Source organism: Lepus europaeus, chromosome 6 (genome assembly GCF_033115175.1).
Source record: "Lepus europaeus isolate LE1 chromosome 6, mLepTim1.pri, whole genome shotgun sequence".
Taxonomy (NCBI): domain Eukaryota; kingdom Metazoa; phylum Chordata; class Mammalia; order Lagomorpha; family Leporidae; genus Lepus; species Lepus europaeus.
This window is the reverse complement of record NC_084832.1, coordinates 4,369,390-4,386,160: the sequence shown is the minus strand read 5'-3', so window position 1 is coordinate 4,386,160 and position 16,771 is coordinate 4,369,390.

Below are 16,771 nucleotides of genomic sequence, written 5' to 3'. Positions count from 1 at the left end.
TGCCCCCCAGTGTGAGTTTGTTGGTTTTCTCATGGGGTTGCACCTTTTAGGGAAGAAAACAACGTATTGTTCTCATCACACCAAAATCAGGATCCATGATCACCTTTCTAAGTAGTGTTTGCCATATTCACAAGAGATCACTTTTAAATTCATATTTTCCCCCTCTGTCTGTACATGCTACTCAACTGTACAGGCTACATTAATTTGGAAACAAACTCTCAAAATACCCAGAGAAGTGCAGCAGGTTTGTTCCTTTGCCTGTAGTGCATACAGACAACCACTAGAGGGAAGCACCTGGACAACCAACATAAACAGGTTGTGTTAGTCTAAAATGCAAGTAAACGAATCAACGCAAAAAGTGATAAAACCGTGAACTGGAAGAACGTTAAGAGTCCTAACAGGCACGTCTGGGGAGTCCTCAAACCACATTCCGTGTGCCACCAAAGTTTGCAACATCGCAGCTTCTGCTTGCTTCCTGCGGGACCCAGTTCAGTTGTATTAACTCAGCTGTTCATCTGAGAACTTTGACACAAGGAGAGACCTGCTGCAAGGGGCAGGAGGAATGTGGCTGGGCTGAGTACGAGGGAATCTGGGGGCAGGCTCCATCCTCAGTCGGGTCCAGTCCTTGGATTTCTTCCCTTCTCTGACTTTAGTGGCTCCTTCGCAAACTAGCCCAGAACTACTAGGAAAAGGCTAATGGGATTGTTGCTGGGTCAGACACAGGTTTTTTGTTTTTTGTTTGTTTGTTTGTTTTTTTCTGGTTTTTCGACGCCATAACTTCCCAATCCCTGTTGAGATTAGGCACCTTTTTTTAAAGATTTACTTATTTATTTGAAAGTCAGAATTACACAGAGAGAGGAGAGGCGGGGGGGGGGGGGGGGGTCTTCTGTCCAATGGTTCACTCCCCAGATGGCTGCAATGGCCAGAGCTGCGCCGATCCAAAGCCAGGAGCCAGGAGCTTCTTCCGGGTCTCCCACGAGGGTTCAGGGGCCCAAGGACTTGGGCCATCTTCTGCTGCTTCCCAGGAGCAGCCAGGACTAGAACCGGCACCCATATGGGATGCCGGTGCTTCAGGCCAGAGCGTTAACCCGCTGTGCCACAGCGCCGGCCCCTAGGCACCCTTTCTTATCCTCAGTCAAAAACATGCACATTTGACCAGTGCACAAGGACATGTGTCACAATGAGGACACAATGAATACACACCTGCCCTTTTCCTGTTGTTCTTTAATGCTGTAACACCTATATTTTTATTTGTCTACTCCTGTTTAATCATCAGACTATTTGTGTATCAGTCATTGCACTGAAACATTCCCCCCATTACCTAATTGGATTCTTAGACATTTTCAAAGAAGCGTTGGGTTTATAACAAAAGCAGAAAGGCCATTTTCAAGAGTCCCCCTCTTTCTCACTCTCTGGGTCCCCCACTGTGACCATCATCTCCACTACGGTGGTGCATTTGCTGCCATCAGTGACTGTTCTGGGGGTTCATTGACGAGCATTTATACATTATTACCAACCACACCTATGGTTGGCACTGAGGTCAACTCAGCATTGTTTAGTTCTGAGCTTTGACAGGTGTGCAGTGCCATGGGTCCACCTGTATAGAATAGGCTCACTGCCCTAATGTCATTCCCATGACAAATCCCACGGGTCAGACGGGTTAGCCCTTGTGGTGATGCTACTTTGCCTTCAGGTGGCACCTATACACTCTGGTAACTACTCATCATTGCTGTTACAGGAAAAACAAACACAACGATGAACATGTAAAGGAAAACCAAAGGACACAGCACCTCCCTTTAAGAGCAGGGTCTTGCCAGAGGTCCGGGTCCCAGCTCTGGCTGCCAAACACAGCAGTTGCCTGTCACATCTCCCTCTGACTTTTCCTTTTTGTAAGTCTCATGAAATTCTTGTCCAGAAAACAGACGCTGTGTCACCTTTTCAAATGAGACAAACAGCTCCCAGTTCCAAAAGTTCCCTGTGAGCTTCCGTCTTCCTGCATTGTTTTATATAGAGCATTTTGGGCACCGATTTTCAGGAATTGTTAATAATGTTTGTCCTGTGGAGGCTACGAGTTATTTTGAACAGGCAGTATTCTTATGTCCCAAGATGACCAGGAGATATTTACCTAATTAATATTCATGAGTGGACATGGTACAAGGAAGCCGCAAAGCAGCTCCTGTGCATCAGCTCTGGTGAATCCCTTCTCCTGATGCTCGGCCAACTCTCACAGTTTGTCAGGGGGCTTGGCGCTTAGTAACAGCAAATCTAAATCTTCAGTCATTTTTAGACTGGCCACGTCGAGAAAGCTTTTCCAGACTTTCAAGGTGATTATGGCTTAAATTGTGTCTTCCTCACTTCATCTGTTTTTTTTTTTTTTTAATTTTTTTTTTTTATTTTAAAGGAAGAGTTACAGAGAGGCAGAGGCAAAGGCAGAGAGAGAGAGAGAGTTCTTCCTTCCACTGGTTCACTCCCCAAATGGTCACAATGGCTGGGGCTGGGCCAGGCTGAAGCCAGGAACCAGGAGCGTCCTCCAGGTCTCCCATGTGCGTGCAGGGGCCCAAGCACATGGGCCACCCTCTGCTGCTTTTCCCGGGAGCATTAGAAGGGAGCTGGATCGAAAGTGCGGCAGCCAGGACTGGAATCTATCTGTGCCCACATGGGATGCTAGCACTACAGGTGGAGGCTCGACCCTCTGTGCCACAGTGCCAGCCCCTGTCTTTCCTTCTAACACAGGATTTTTTTCTTTTTCTGTGAAGCATAGCTGGAGTATTCAGCTACCTTGCTTTCCATTGCAGCATTTTCGTGAGGTCGGCATTTCCCACGCTGCACGGGCTGTGGAGCATGGATTGTGTAATTCCTCAGCACCAATACCAGCAGGGAGGAGCTGGGAGAAGCCCAGGGGTGGAGATGGAGCAGCCACCACCCAGTGCAGGAAGGCGGAGGGAACATGACTCTGAGTGTGGAGGTGATTCCTCCCCACAGTGGGGAGCGTCCCAGTGAGAGGGCAAACATGGAGGAAGGTGCTAGATTGCAGGTGGTTTGATGACCAACGCAAATGGCCTTTCAAGTGACTGGAGGATGACAGGAAGTGAGGGCAGGACCCGGAGGGGCTCCCCTGCAGGTGCACAGGCTGATATGTGAATTCAGAGACTGTGCAGGGAGCAGTAAAGGGGGATCGTGGAGGTGAGGGAGGTGGGGGCGGGGGTCCTGAGTACAAGCGGGAGGGAGCTTGAGCCAGAGCAACCTACTGAGAGGCGGGCAGTGCTCAGAAGTGCTTCTGTTTTTCAAACAATTTAATGAGCACAACAGTGAGTGAGATTGCTTTTAATAAATGGTTTGATGAACAGCTGGTGGTACTATAAAAATGAGCTGTACCTAGGAGAATGAATTTTCAATGCTCCCTGCAAAAGAAATAAGAAGTATTTGAGCTGATGGATACACGAATTGCTCTGATTTGGTCACACATTGTTTACATGGATCAAAATATCTCGCTCTACCCCCATAAACATGCACACTTGTCACATTCAGTGGCAAAGCTGTGAGCTGTGGGAACTGTGCAGTGGTGGGCTGGCACTCCCCCTAACCACTGACCAATTTGCTGGGCCAGCCCCACTCCCCCAGTGACCCTCACTCTTGTCCTTGAGAGCCACCGGGCATATGAAGGTGACAGTCGTCAACACAGAGCCCCCCTTTCTGTCCTCGGATGGCAAAGCTAGTTTTGTTTATATGGGATATCTTCAGGTCTCACTCAAGTTCTTAGCCACGAAGCTCCATTCAAGTTTTGATGAGCAAAACGCTCTCATTGTCTCCCAACCACAATACTCCAGCTCATGGGAGAGAAGGCATCTACCTTGCACTTTCTCCTCAGGTCTAATTAGCGTTCAAGTTTAATAATGAATTAAGTTTAATAGACCTGGGCCCTAGAGACAGCCTCATTGAATTTCACTGACTTTTGTTTGAAGTGGACTCTCCACGCATCACTAGGATTAATGACATTCATCAGTATTGTGAATGGCATTAATAAAGTGCTATGGAAATAGCAGACTTTTAATTGTTACGTTACTAATATCTAGCAATATTGTAATTTTAATGACTGTGGTATTCATAGTTATCTTGGAGTTCCAAATCATCAGTTTCCTTTTCAATTAATGCACCAGACCAAAACAATGGGACCAGCCAGTGCATCTTTGAGAGCTGAAGGGCAGTGCTCTTCCTTAGCAGGGAAAAGCCTTCTGAGAATCTTCACCCAAACGTTTCTCTGAATTTGCAAGCTGTGAATTCGTCATTGTGAGGGAACGTGCAGAGGCGTCGAAAATGGCAGCTGGAGTGGAATCACTTTGATTTTGTTTTCATTCTTCACGATAGGATTCCGTATTTCTGCTCACACTGGATTTCACTTTCTTTGCCAAGAACATTTTGCACACTTTGCTCTGACGCTGTAGCAGGATTCGTGTGCAGAGACGAGACCCCAAGGCCTTTTAGGGAAGTGGTCTTCTGTTTTTATGTGCATAAGGCCCAGGTGGAATTTCTCATCCAAAAGCTTGCGCCCAGAACAAAGAGGGGCATTTCCTTATCATGATTTTAGCTTCTTTCCCTCTCTTATATGGTTACATGCATCCATTTGATTGGATGTATCTAATGCTACACGGCAGTGGCAGGAATTGATACGACATGGTGCACGTGTATGTAGTTACTGATGGTGGTTTTTCCACACACATACTGAGCCATACCTGGGGCGAGCGTTGACACCACTGCTCAGTACCAGCAAGCAGAACCTGAAATGGTAACATGTTGTGGTTGAGTTCTCAACAATGTTGCAGTGGATTCCTTTCTGAGAGGAGGAGCGTGGTGGGGGCAAGAGGCACGGAGTCAACACACAGACCCCGGGAGTCGGGTGAAAGCAGGCCAGAGGTGAGCAGCCCGCAGACTTGTTTATTTCAGTTAGAACAACAGCTTATATAGCCAAGACCAGCCAATCCGGTCAAGGGGCGGTCTATGCCCCATCCAATCACAGCCTGTTGCCAGGCAGGCTCCAGCCAGGTGGGTTTCAAAGCCATTCCTGAGTAACTGACGCTCGCTTGCCAGCGGCCATCTTGGCATGGCCTTCTTCCACCACAGTAACATAGAAGCAGAGAATAACCACAGTTGAAGCACACACAGGTGGGCAGAAAATGACCACTTTCCATTCCCAGGGTGAGTTTCTTCCCGTCCGAAGCTCTGCGTCTCCAGCCCAATCCAGTTAACAGTTTCATGCAATTACAGAAAGTCCCTCATCTATAACACGTAAAACTGAACAGGCCATTGTGTATATGTGTTATCTTAATAAAGAGTAATGGGGGTAAATGAGGAAACAAGAATGTCTAATTTAAGTCTGTTTGCTAATGTTGTTTGGAAGGTTCAACGATTCTCAATTTAACCTTTCAAAACACAAAACATCTAAGAAAAATACCATATTGGTTTTGTAAATTTTTTTTTAAAAATATTTCTTTATTTGAAAGCAGAGTGTCAGACAGAAAAAGACAGAAGGAGGGAGAGAGATCGTCCATCTGGTGGGTCACTCTGTTAAAGCCCACAGCAGCCAGGGCTGGGCCTGGCCAAAGCTGGGAGCCTGAAACTCCATCTGGGTCTCACACATGGGTGGCAGGAACTCCTGTATCCACTGCCTCCCAGGCATATTTCCAGGCAGCTGGATAGGAAGTAGAAGTGGGACTCACTCCCAGCCACCCCGTGTGGGATACAGGTGTCCCAAGCCAGAGCTTAACTCCCTGTTGCCACAGTACCCACCCCAGTTTGTCTTTCCAGAACTCATTGCAGTTTCTCTTGGATTTAGAGTTTGTGAAAGCATACTGCTACCTCTGTTTATATTTTTTCATTTATTCATGATTAGCCTAGTTCATGTGGAAAACCTTTACCTGGTGTTCGTCCGCTTAGATTCAGATTCATTGCCTTCAGCCAGCATCATCGGGCCCACCAATCACACTTTGCCTAATGAGTTAAACGTCTCCCGAGACAGAGAACACTTGTGGTGGAAACTGGCACAGTCAGACGCTTGCTTTGCCACAACCCTCCGCGGCAGGAAAGTTTGCCTGGGTCTGCCAGTCTCCCTGGTGTCACGAGTTCTTCCTTTGTCCAGTCACTGTCTTTTTTTATGATTTTTTTTAAACTTTTATTTAATAAATATAAATTTCCAAAATACAACTTTTGGATTATAGCAGCTTTTCTCCCCCATAACCTCCCTCCCACCCACAACCCTCCCATCTCCCACTCCCTCTCCCATCCCATTCACATCAAGATTCATTTTCAATTATCTTTATATACAGAAGATCAATTTAGTATATACTAAGTAAAGATTTCAACAGTTTGCACCCACATAGAAATACTAAGTATAAGGTCCTGTTTGAGTACTAGTTATATCATTAATTCACAGTCACCGTCTTTGGCCATGGGTCGAAGGAAATTTGCCCCACGGGCCTCGCTCTGTCCTAACAGCATCGCCAAGGGGAAATTAATTCACCACTTTATAGCACTTCAGATTTTGTGGGGTGGCAATTGAGGAGGGGGAGGGGAAGGGAAGGAACAACTCTGGAACCTGGATTTGCAGAGGGCACAGTGGCCTGCTTGGAGGATGAGCCAAAGTGGAAGGAGTAGGGGCAAATAAAGAGTTAAAAAATGCGGAGTCCGGGGAAAAAAGGGGATCACACAGAGGTTGAAAATAGAATGATGGTGGCAGCGGCTCAACAGGCTAATCCTCCGCCTGAGGCGCCAGCACCCCAGGTTCTAGTCCCGGTCGGGGCATGGGATTCTGTCCAGGTTGCTCCTCTTCCAGGCCAGCTCTCTGCTGTGGCCCGGGAGTGCAGTGGAGGATGGCCCAAGTGCTTGGGCCCTGCACCTGCATGGGAGACCAGGACAAGCACCTGGCTCCTGGCTTCGGATCAGCGAGGTGCACTGGCCGCGGCGGCCATTGGAGGGTGAACCAATGGAAGGAAGACCTTTCTCTCTGTCTCTCTCTCACTGTCCACTCTGCCTGCCTGTCTAAAAAAAGAAAAGAGAATGGTGGTTATCAGAGGCTGGGGAGGGCAGAGGGCGGGGTGGGGTAGGGAGTGGGGAAGGATGATGGATGCTTTGATTCAAAGGCTATCCCGTAGAGAGGAGTAAGAAGTCCTGGTGTCTCCTGCGCAGTAGGGGGACTGTAATGTTAAAGTCCTATATATCTACCTATTAAAAACACTAGGAGATAGGTTTTGGATGGTTTCATTATACCTAAATGTTAGGTGCTTGGAAGGATAAACATGCTTACCCTGAGTGGACGTCACACAATGTGTACCCGGAACAAAACTGCACAAGGTACCCCACACATCTGTAAAACTGTTGCATGTCTGGCAAAAATTTTCAAAAATTTTAAAAAGACTAAATAAAAAAGAATCAGACAGAAGGCTTTGTCCACCTGTAAAAGTAGGGGCAGAGGCAACACCCCCAACACCCTCTTTTTTTTTTTTTTTTTTTGCTGTTTCTTTGAAATGTATGCCAATTCTTCATTTTCTTTTCAACATAGAATGTCACAGTCAATGCTTTTTCATTTTAATAAACAAAGTAGGAAACAGATTTTTTAAACTCTAAAAGCACTATAAATTCCTAGCATTTTTTTCCTTTGAGGTAAAATATTATATGTGACTGTAATAAAACATGAAAGTCACATGATCAGAAAATTTAACACAGTGTGTAAACCAAATGATTACACTGTAACTCATAGGTATGTAAAATTATTGTCTGAATTAAAAGTTGTATAAAGCAAAAGAAGATACATAGGATAGAAAATCCTTGCACATTTACTTGCAAGTGTTTCGAAGTCAGACTTGTCAGTTTCACAGCCGGTGACTACCTTTCTCAAAGACCTGGGAGCCATCTCTTTGGAATGTATGTAAACATGTACATCCCTTGACACTGTGAAATACCTGGAAAAGTAAACATAGGTCGGGAGGGAGGGTAGGAGGCAGGTTGGGCAGGTACCACGCTCCAAGTGGTAAAACTGCTTCCCGTCCTAAAGAGGGAAGTTTCTTTTTCCACCCAACTTAACAGGTGACCGCCCAGATGACCAGGTGGGTTCAGGGTGGGTCGCGTGGCGTAAATGCTGCGGCACGCGCTCTTGTGTGGGCGCAGAGAACACGCAGGTAAGGGGAGCGTGTCCTTGCTGTGGGAGGCGGCCTTTTCTTCTGTTCTTGCTCTCTCTTAGCGGCTGACCCGGTGGATGCATCACGGACAGAGTTAACGCTTATTCCGTGGTAAGACTTTCCTTGGTCCACCAACTGTGGCGAGCAGTTCTGGGTTGGAGGAAGAGTACCTTGCAAACTGTATTTCTCCAAAAGGCTAAAGTTTGAGGATAGGAAGGGGGAATTCCTGATGTCACTGTTAACCTTCACTGTAGTGTGAACATGTCAAGATTTGCTGTTAGACAATTTCTGCTTATTCAAATGCAATTGCTTTTCTAGTGGGTGGGCAAATTCACCCCTCCCGTCTGTGTCTTGTGTTGTGTCTTGGCTGCCCTTTCTCGAGCCATGGACATCCCCCACGAATCTGATGATTCTCTCCAGCTGAGCCCTGGGGCCCACCTGCGCCTTCACTGATATTGTTTAGCTGAGTGTAAATGGGACAATGTAGTCCAACAATAAGGATTATTATTTAAAATGTAAGAATTATAAGAAATGTAAGAATTATCATGTATTCATCCAACAGTGATGCTTCTGCCACATCACTAGAGTTTATAACTTTGAATATTTTCATCAAATGTATAGATCTTTATCAACATCTTTAATTTTGCCTTTATATTTTTTTCTAATGGACTTAATTCTGTTTTTAATATATTGAAGTAGAAAAATAGAAATAGCCTCTCTCAAAAGAACACCCACAAAACTAATCACCTAGAGATTCATGATCCCCAAGATTTGGGCATTTGTGTTTTCTTACAGTTTTGTTATTGTGAAGAGAACAAAACTGGAATGAATGAATTTAAATCAGAAAGACAGAGAAGAGACAAAGTAGAACTTTCTCCCTTCAATTTCTCATAACACATCATAACAGATCATTTTAAGGAGCACCATACTTAGAAAAAAAATCATCTGACAAATATTCCTTTTCAATTAGGTTTTATGTTGAACACCTTGGTTTCCACTCAGTTGCAGTAAGCCAAATTGCCTTGGCTAAATTGCTTTCAGCCTAATCATACACTATTTCTTAACACAGTGCCTTGTGTAACTACTACCTATTAATTGAAGTAATCGTAAAGAGTTCTTTTCCATTAGAGGGAGTTTCTTCAGGGATTAATCAATCATTTCCCAGGAGATGGGAAAAAAAAAAAAAAAAGGCAGGATTGAAACTGCTTCCAAATTGCAAAACATTTCCCATATTCTGCTGCTTGCCTTAATTTTTTTTTTTTTTTGATGTAAGCATTTAGCAACCCCTAGACAAACAATGGGTCACATTGCACAAACACAGCCACAGTGAGAGCTTCCTGGTCAGAACGCTAAGTTGGGCACTGAAGAATTCCACCAGCCGCGCAGACCTCTGGCAGGAGGAAGGGGTTCCACAAGATGGAGGCATCGTTTACTTAAGCTAATTGCAGGCTGTAAGGGCCTCTCAAAGTCCTCTCTCCTCTACTTTTAATTTTAGAAAAACACTTGCTTCTCTTCATTAAACATTAGGCTTGGGCTCCATGGGCTCATACTCTCACTGCCGAGGAAATTAGAAGACCCTTCTAGCTGATTTAATTTAGAACGAGCAACTAGGAGGTGTGAGGAGAGCTGGCTTTAGTCCCGCCCTGATTCTCAGTTTTGAACACAAAGGGTTGCTGGGCCAGGGATGGTACTCGTTCCCCACTTAAGGATCTAATAACAGAAAGCCTCTCTTCCCAGGAAAGACAAAAGCTGTAACCTCAGACACACGCACACCATCGTCCCTGGAAATTGAGAAACTGGTAATTCAATTACAGTGGAGCCTCACCGTGTGTTCTACCCGTTACCTGGTGTGAAATGGCCCAAGGCTGGGTCCCTGACACCTCTTTTTATCCTACCTCATTCACTTCTCATTTGCGGCAGGCACTGACGGCAAAGCTAGGTCCTGACTTACGGTGACGGCTACCGGGTGAGTGCAGGCAGTTTGGGAAACCAAGAACAGAGGGCATAAACTCTTTTATTGATCTATTTTTTAAAGATCTGTTCATTTATTTGAAAGTCAGAGTTACACACAGAGAGAAAGAAGGCAGAGAGAGAGAGAGAGAGAGAGAGAGAGAAAGTCTTCCATCCACTGGTTCACTCCCTAGTTGACCACAACGACCGGAGCTGCGCCAATCCGAAGCCAGGAGCCAGGAGCTTCCTCCGGGTCTCCCACGTGGGTGCAGGGGCCTAAGGACTTGGGCCATCTTCGCTGCTTTCCCAGGCTACAGCAGAGAGCTGGATCTGAACTGGAGCAGCCAGGATTCAAACCACTGTCCATATTGGATACCAGCACTGCAGGCGGCGGCTTTACTCACTACACCATAGCATAGGCCCCTTATTTATTCTTTAAAGATCTACTCATTTATTTGAAAGGCAGAGTTACAGAGAGGCAGAGGCAGAGAGAAAGGGGGGGGGTCTTCCATCTACTGGTTCACTCCCCAGTTGGCCACAATGGCTGGAGCTGGGCCAATCCGAAGCCAGGAGCCAGGAGCTTCATCCAGGCTTTCCACATGGGTGCAGAGGCCCAAGCACAAGGTAGAAACCACATCGAGTAAGTGTACAGTGTGGGTGCTGCCTTGTTGGCCTCTGATATGCACTCTCCTCTTCTGTTTGTAGAAACTGAAGTTTCTGTGAGGCTCGATGCTCTCACAACAGGGATTTCATCGCCTAGCGCCTCACGACATGAGTGTGTCTCAGCCGCAGACTAAGTAAAAATCTCGGGTGAGAGCCTGGGGTACCTTCAATGGGAGATGTCTGCGTATCCCCTTGGCTCTTTCTCCTTGGCCGGTACCACGCGTTGCGGTTGGAATACAGTCGTGGCTGGTGCTGGAACAGTAGCTTTTATGCATGTGCTGAGTTTGGGAATGACAGGGATGCCCAGCTGAGGACCAAGAACGCAGCTCCATGGGGACACTGCTGAACAGCACAGTGGCTGTGGGCAGGTGTCTCTGTGTTATGGGAAAACGCATCTGTTTCTATATTGCATGAGTCTACGTTATTTTAGGCCATGAATTTTATCCCTCCAGAAAACATGTGATCAAGTCCTTACCCCGGTACTTCAGAATGCCATCTCGTTTGGGCATTTGGTGAAGCGGTCTCTACAGAAGTCATCATGGTGACGTGAGACTGCTCTGGTGAGCCCTAGCTCAGTCCTTACACAGAGGGAAGGACTGGAGGCACACGCTCAGATCTGCTCAGGATAATGCCTTCAGAACACGAAGCCACTGTACATCCACCAAGAGCAGACGTGGCCCTCACAGGGAACCGGGACACCCGGGCCTGGGAGAGCCACCCCAGCCACACCTGGTTACCGCAGCCCTAGCAAGCTAACATTGTGTCTGGGTATGACGGGTGTTTCTTCAGAACACAGAAGCCGTTCTCATTGGTTCACATGCAGAGGACCTAACAACTCGGGGTTTCCCAAACCCCACACCAGGGCTGCTGCCGCTCACACAGCCCCCTGCTCGCTCTCCACGTTTTAGATAGAGCAAAAATAAAGCATGTTGAGGGGCCGGCGCCGTGGTTCACTTGGTTAACCCCTGCCTGTGGCACCAGCATCTCATTTGGGTGCCGGTTCTAGTCCTGGTTGCTCCTCTTCCAGTCCAGCTCTCTGCTGTGGCCCAGGAGAGCAATAGAAAATGGCCCAAGAGCTTGGGCCCTGCACCGCGTGGTAGATCAGGAAAAAGCACCTGGCTCCTGGCTTCGGATGGGCGCAGTGCCAGCCATAGCCGCCATTTGGGGAGTGAACCAACGGAAGGAAGACCTTTCTCTCTGTTTCTCTCTCTCTCACTGTCTGTAACTCTACCTGTTAAATACATTTTTAAAAAAATGTTGAAAGATAGAAGGGGCTGGCCTTGTGGCGTGGTGGGTCAAGCCTCCACCTGCTGTGCCACCATCCCATATGGGCCCTGTTTCACGTTCTGGTTGCCGCACTTTTGACCCAGTCCCTGCTAATGCCCTGGGAAAGCAGCAGAAGGTGACTCAAAGGTTTGGGCCCCTGCCACCCACGTGGGAGACAAGGATGAAGCTCCTGGTCCTGGATTTGGCCTGGCCCAGCGCTATGTGGGCAGCAGATGGAAGACCTCTCTGTCTCTGTCTCTCCCTCACTCTTGGTAACTTTGACTTGCAAATAAATAAATAAATCCTAAAAAGAGACAGAGAGAGAAGAAACAGACAAGCCTATACTGTGAGGGCCTGAACTCCAGCGGTCAGGCAGAGGAGGTGGAGAGCAGCCTGGGCCGGGTGCTGCAGGCCCACGGCTCAGAGAGGCAGCGATGGGCGATGTGGAGGGGCATGGCTGTGGTGTTCTGCCCCTCACCTGCAGCAGACAATACGTAGCGAGCCTGCAGTCTGGGCTCCTCCGGCTCATCCAGCAGCCTTGACCATGCAACGTCCTTCACACCCTGTGAGGGCCTGGGGAAACAGGGAAACCGTTTCTACGGGAGGTGGGACTTGTTCGCGGCCCCACAACATACACACTTGGACACTGCCTCCCTGCAGGCCCCAGCCATGCTGTGCATGCTGCTCTGAGCCCTGACCAGCCCCTGGGGCGTTGTCACAGTGCTTCCACATCATAACTAGACTGACAAACATCGCCAACGCACTGCAGCAGTCAGGAGGGCCTGGTTGCACAGAGATGAGGAAGCAGGGACTTCGCTTGTCTGTGAAGGGAAGGCGAGAGAGAAGGCAGGAGCAGCGTGAGGACGTGTCCCCTCATGTCGTCAATAGAAGCATTTTTACATTTGGTTAGCTAGATGGCACTTTATTTTAAAGCTTTGCAATCAAAGTCATCGATTGCATGATTAAGCATGACATGCCAGGAAAACTGACTTTCATCCTGTGATTTTTTTAAATTCCAGGTTACTCCTTAGCCATCAGTAAGAGCAAATCTGTAAACAACACGAACAAAATGTAAATGTAGGAAGTGACCTCACATGAGGCCGGCCGCTGTAAGTGTTAAGTGAACCGTTACATGCTTCGCTCTTTTTTTTAAGATTTGTTTTTTATTTATTTGAAAGACAGAGTTAGAGAGAGATCTACGATCTGCTGGTTCACTCCCCAAATGGCTGCAACTGTCAGGAATATGCCATTACTGAAACCAGGAACCCAGAGTTTCTTCTAGGTCTCACACATGGGTACCAGGGCCCAAGCACTTGGGCCATCTTCTGCTGCTTTCCCAGGTGCATTAGCAGGGAGCTGGATGGGAAGTGGAACAGCCAGGACTTGAACTGGCGCCTGTATGAGATGCCAGTGATGCAAGCAGTGGCTTTACCCACTATGCCACAAATGCCAGCCCCATATTTTGCTCTCAAGGACACATTTCAAAATACTCTCTCTTTTTTTCTTTCTTTTTTTTTTTTTTTTTTTTTTGATAGGCAGAGTGGACAGTGAGAGAGAGACAGAGAGAAAGGTCTTCCTTTTCCATTGGTTCACCCTCCAATGGCCGCTGCAGTCGGCGCACCATGCTGATCCGAAGCCAGGAGCCAGGTGCTTCTCCTGGTCTCCCATGGGGTGCAGGACCCAAGCACTTGGGCCATCCTCCACTGCACTCCCAGGCCACAGCAGAGAGGTGGCCTGGAAGAGGGGCAACCGGGACAGAATCTGGCGCCCCGACTGGGACTAGAACCTGGAGTGCCAGCACCGCAGGCGGAGGATTAGCCTAGTGAGCCGTGGCGCCGGCCTCAAAATACTCTCTTACTTCATTTGTCATAGACCAAAAAACTTTCCCAAATGAAATACTCAGGTCTACTTTGCCAGCAACAGATCCTAGCTCACGGGAGACACCACGTCGGAATCTGGACCCTTGAGTGGCTCAGACTTGCTGTCTTGTTTGTTTCAGGCACACTTTGTGTTGTAGAATAAACACTGATTTACAGGGGGAAAACGTGCAGATTTCTCACGAACTCTGTACCATGTGCCACAGCTAAGGAACCCTTGGCATCACATTTCCCCCATTTCTGCTCGTTAGTCTCTTCCTGTGCCAGGCCTATCCAGAAAACCACACATCTTAGTGCATTTTATGCTGCTATAACAAAATGTCACAGGCTGCATAATTTATAATGAACAGAAACTTCTTAGACTCATGATCCTGGAGGCTGTGACGTCTAAGTGAGGGGCTATATCTAATGAGGGCCTTCTTGCTGGCACCACTTGGCCCAAGGCATCACGTGGGGAAGAGAGCATGCCCACAGGAGAGGACCCGGCCAAACTCTTGCTGTGATCCAGAACCCACTCCTGCCATAACTAACCCACCCCCAAGTGATGACGTCAGACCAAGTCTTTGTGACCTCATCACCTCCCAACATGGCAGCACTGGGGGTTCCAGCACATGGGCGATGGGGGGCGCCGTCACCTTTGCATCATGTCCCTTCCAGCCCTCGCGTCCCCATCCTCTAGGCTGGGACACATCTTAGACTTTGCTTGTGCTTCGTGGCTTTGCCAGTTGTGCCAAACGCTGCTTGGCTGGCTTGTGGGGTGCCCTCTACTGGACGTGTCTGGTTATTTATTTTATTTTATTTTTTATGAGACTGGAGTTACGAGTTCTTGCAAGAAGCACAGGAGCGAAGGCAGTGTGGTTTCTGTTACAGCTCGAAATGTGCACATATTAGCAGCACATCTATGACTGACGACGTTGGCCTTGGTCCTCAGGAGGCAAGTCACTGTGTCAGACCACGCCTAAGGAGGAGAAAGGTTTGCATCACGTCTCTGAGGGAGGACGTAGCACCAATTGCTTGGAATTCTTCTATCTGGGACATTTAACTCCTTTCCTCTAGTTATTAACTTATTCAGTCATTTCTTTGTATCTCAGGACCCATGGGTGTTTGCTTTTACCTTAGGATATAATCCAGTGCCACTTGATTTTGTTCCTCAACCTGTCCCATTCCTGGCCATGGTGGCTGCTGGGCTCTTGGGCACGCTCCCGTCACTGAGGCTTTGCTTGCCATTTAAACATCTCCTGCTGTCTGTGTCCTGTGCTCTATGTGCAGGAAAAGGTGTCTGACTAAGGGGGGCTGTCAGGAATTGCACCTGGGGTTTTATCCTGATTGCTCTTCCGCCTGACATCGCTTCACCAAGAATGTGCTTCTGTCTTGCATCTCCCACGAAGGAGATTTGCATTGCTTGTGTCACTCGTTTTACTTCATGCTTTCTGTATATTATTATGCAACTGTTAATAAATCCTGTTTGATTTGACTCGTTCAATATTTTTGGCTCAGGTTCTACTTTGCTGTCAGGATCGCCACCTGGGCTTTCTCATTGATTGCATTTCCTTGTCCATCTTGTGGAGCCCTTAGTCTAGCTTTTCAGAATCACTGTGTTTTGCCTATGTCTTGTGTGCAGCCTGTGGTTGGCTCTTGCTTTGTGAGCCAAATTGAAAATATGATTTGATGGGTATGATTGGCCTCGGCCTGCCCTGTTACTGTTGTTGGATTTGTTACGTTGTCCAGTGAGTTTTCCTTCATGCCTGCAGGTGACCTGCATGGTTTCTGGGAATGTGGGATTCAGATTTAAGTGAGTGCCAACATCTCAGTCCCCCAGAAATGCCCCACCCCTATTTCCTTTTGATGATTCTCATTCTTCCCTTGCTCTCAAAGCAAATCTAAAAAGACAAAATAGCTTTGGGCTGCCCAAAATGGCTGCTATGATTTGTCACATCCCTATTGGAAGAGAATTAATACGCCATTCACAAAGAAATTAAAATGTATCTGACATTTCCAAAAGCCAATCAAATAAATTATACTTCAACAGTTGATCTCCTTGATATTGATATGCAAATTTAATGAAACCACAATTAAAATTCTAACAGAATTTATCCAATTTGGATTTGGAGGATATTCTTTTAAAACTCATCTGAAAATGCAGGTCTTGGGGAATAGTCAAGAAAACTCTTTGTAAAGCCTGCTTAGCAGATGTCAGCAAATATGATAAAGCTACTGGAGTACACTCGACGTGATGTTGGCAGTGGGAGAGACAAATAGATTAGTTCCACCAAATGGGATCCAGAAGCAGAGCCCAGTGTATGTGAGATGAAATATTACACAAAAGTCATATTTTAGTCTAAAGGAAAACGTGGCTTATTTATCAAGTGGTGCTGGTCTCAATGTTCTTCCTATGAAAGAGAGGACCTAAGGCCTTGAGATGGGAGCTGTGTGTCCCACCAGTGGCCCCACCTGACTGTGTGCATGTGATGAGAAGAGAGCGACAAGGGGTAATGCCGGCACGTGGATGGCTTTTAGACACGAGAGCCTTCCCATGCCGCAAAAGGAGTGTGAATTCAATCTTGTAGGGAAAAGGGGACCATATTTTGCTATCGAGCAGAAGCAAGACAACCGCGTAAATGATTTAGAAAAAGTCAGTGTGGATGGGAAGAATTTGTTGGGAGGGAGAAAATTGCAAGTGTTGCAGGGACAAGACAGGTGTGGGGACAGGAAGTGGGGAGAACCAGGAACGGGCCCTTGCAATCAGGAGGCGGAAGCCGGTGCTGACCTGAGCCTGTGTCAGACTTCGTCCTTTTCTTTTCTCTTTTTTGACAGGCAGAGTGGACAGTGAGAGAGAGAGACAGGGAG